Genomic DNA, 3730 nt, shown 5'->3' on the forward strand with positions numbered 1-3730 from the left:
CATAACTTTTAAACTAATACAAAACATGAATCTATTGACAATTATCTTTGAAATTGGATTAGCATGAACATTACCACATCAAAAACAAGTTTATAAGTCCAAAAACATCTTAGGGTAATGTTCCTAGTCCAATTCCAGCCAAAACAATCGAATATATGCTGTCAGGGGGTCCAACTCGTCGAGTGCATGAACCAACTCGACGAGTTGGATGATTTTAGCCTTGGACTCGGCGATTCCATCAGTGGACTCGGTGAGTCTGCTGTGCTGACAACACCAAAATTCGATTTTTAAGCAGATTTTGCAAGTATAACAAGAAAACAAGCCTAGGCTCTGATACCACTGTTGGATTTTGAGCATTCTAACACTCCTAAGTGTACATGCAACCCTAAATACCTTGGATCTATGTTTTCTCTATTATACATACAAATATGAATTTCCAAGGTATTATCCTAACTAGCATACCAAAACATTGATAGAATACATACCTTGTTGATGTTGCTTGTCTTCATGAAGCTTGAGTGCCTAGTGCCCCAAGTGTGACACCTCAAATGGTTCACACAACACCATGAACACTTGGACTAACCTTAAGAATAAGGATACTTGGTTCTCTCTAGTGAAATTGGCTAGCCCTCTTAATATACACACACTTGTGCCAATTTCACCAACCAAGGACCTCTTTATATAGTGTGGAGATTAGGGTTAAACCCTAATACCCATGACCTTTCATTTCTTATGATCCATGGGTTAAACACTCCATGGACTTTATCCATGAAAGCTTAGCCCAACTTAAATGAACTTGGCCCACCACACACACACACACACACACATATATATATATATATATATATATATATATATATATATATATATATATATATATATATATCTAAGAGTCCATATTTAATTAGTTCCTTTTGATCACTTAATTAATTATAAATTAATTCTTGATCAATACTAATTAAATAATATGATTATATATTACTATATTAGAACTTATAATATATTAATATAAATCACTAGTACCCCTTTTTCTCATCTTGTCAATCCAATTATCCCGATGTCATGCAACCCAAATGGACAATGCCAGGTCGGGTCAAGTCTTACCAATTATAGTTATGGACTTAGACATTAATCCAACAAACATAACAACTGTTGAGCATTTGAATTATATGTGATTCACATGTAAATCACAAGTGAATCACATTTGAATTACATGTGATTTACATGTAAATCATATGTAATTCACATACGAATCACCTGTAAATCACAAACGAATCACATACGAATTACATGTGATTCACATGTAAATCACAAGTGAATCACATATTAATTACATGTGATTAACATGTAAACCACAATTGAATCACAACATAAAAACTTTTGAGCATTTGAATTACATGTGATTCACATGTAAATCACATATGAATTACATGTGATTCACATGTAAATCACATATGAATCAATACATAATTTACATATAAATCACTAGTGAAGCACATATGGATTACATGTGATTCACATGTAAATCACAAATGAATCACATATGAATTACACGTGATTCACATGTAAATCACATGTAAATCACAAGTGAATCACATATTAATTACATGTGATTAACATGTAAATCACAATTGAATCACATATCAATTACGTCTATATACATGTGAATATCACATTATATAATCAAATGTTAATATTACGTGATATAATCACATGTGAATCTTACATGATATATATACATATACGTTTTTGTAGTGTTCTTGCATTAATATATATATATATATATATATATATATATATATATATATATATATATATATATATTTTAATTTTCTTGTAGATTTGGAAGAATTTTTAGAAAATACTAAAAAGGTTAAAAGTGATAAATTGAAGAAAATATTGAAATCTTGACACGAAAAAAATGAAAACACTTTGAATCTTTGTAGCATTTTTTGTTTTTCATATTTCTTTTTGCATCGAATAAAATTACTTGTACTATTATGTTTATAGATTAGTAAGTAAAAATGAGTTTATTTTATGAAACAATGTACATATATCTTCTTGAAATGTTAAATTTTTTGGTTAAAAAAATTATAATATTTTTTGTTAAATCTTCCAGTTTGTTTATTTTTTTAAATTTACATATTTTTAAAAATTTGTAGTGTTTTAGAAAGGGTGCAACTTTTTTTAAAAAAATGATTTTTTTAAGATTTTTTTTAAATTCGAGTTTTCAAAAAAAAATCAAAAAATCTGCATTTTTTTAAAAAATCAAAAATTAATTTTTTTATATAAAAATTTAGAAAAATTGTTAATTTTTAGACATTTTTATTAATATTTCCAATAACACGAAAATTAAACATTAAATGAGATTGGTATGATGACGATCTTGCCTTTAATGAGTTAATTTTGATCTAACGCTCCACCTTTAGTTCTCGGGTTCTCGGAAAACTGTTAGTTCTCAACCGATCTCACCCATATATATATATATATATATATATATATATATATATATATATATATATATATATATATATATATATATATATATATATATATATATATATATATATATATATATATATAATACTAACGATTTTTTGGATGCTTTCTTAATGGGACAAGGAGACACATCGACGATAGTTGAAAATGAATTGAGAAGATATTTAAATGAACGTAGAGTGTCTTTTAATTAAAGTTTCGACATTCTAGATTGGTGGAAAAAAACGCACTGCGTTGATCGTCACTCGTATGGCAAAAGGTAATTCTACTATTTAATTTCGTTTCTTTTAGTTAAGTTATAGATTATTATACTTATAATTTTATGACAACTTGTTGTTAGATATTTTTTCCATACAAGTGACGACCGTGGTGTCGGAATCCGCTTTTAATACTTGCGGTCGAATTCTAGATGAGTATAGAACACGTTTGAATATGCCGATTTTTGAAGCGCTAGTATGTACCCAATATTGGGTAAGAAAATGATGCAAACCCATTATAGATGATGATGATGACATATTAAAGGATGATGACATAGCGTTAGGTAGTAAATATAAATCATCTTTTATTTATTTGTTATTTATTAAAATTTACTGTGTTTTGGTGTTAATATATAGAGATTGAACCAGTGATGGAGGAAAAAAAGATAATGGGAATGGAAAGAAGACGACTAAAGTTTAATTTTTTTTTAATATATTGTTTGTTTTGGTATAATGGTAATTTGGTTTAGTATATGGTTATTATTATTTTAATACAATGATACTTTGGTAACTATTATTTTGGTACAATAATATTTTGGTAAATTTGGTTTGCTACTTATTGACTTTGCAAGTTTATAATTGAAATAGTAAGATTATAATTTGAAATAATATGCTAGAGACTAGAGAGTAATATGACAAACTAAACCCGAAATTAGGGATGAGATTTAGAACCGGAAAACCGGATCAGAACCAAAACTGTTAGAACCGGAATATATAGAACCAGTTCTGGGTTTGAAAATTGACTTTATCCGGGTTTCGGGTAATCCGGTTTTGGGTCCATCGAGTTCGGGTAAACCGGGTCTAAGAATCGGAACCGGTGTTAGGAACCGGAACCACTTTTAGGGGCCGAAACCAGTTTTTGTGAAACGTTTAAAAGATTCATATCTCATTCGTTTCAAGTCGGATTGATATGAGGTTTTTTCCAACGTGTACTTTAGAGTTTGTACATGATTTTAGACTATAAATTTGTCATT

This window comes from Lactuca sativa, chromosome 3 (assembly GCF_002870075.4).
Source record: "Lactuca sativa cultivar Salinas chromosome 3, Lsat_Salinas_v11, whole genome shotgun sequence".
NCBI lineage: Eukaryota > Viridiplantae > Streptophyta > Magnoliopsida > Asterales > Asteraceae > Lactuca > Lactuca sativa.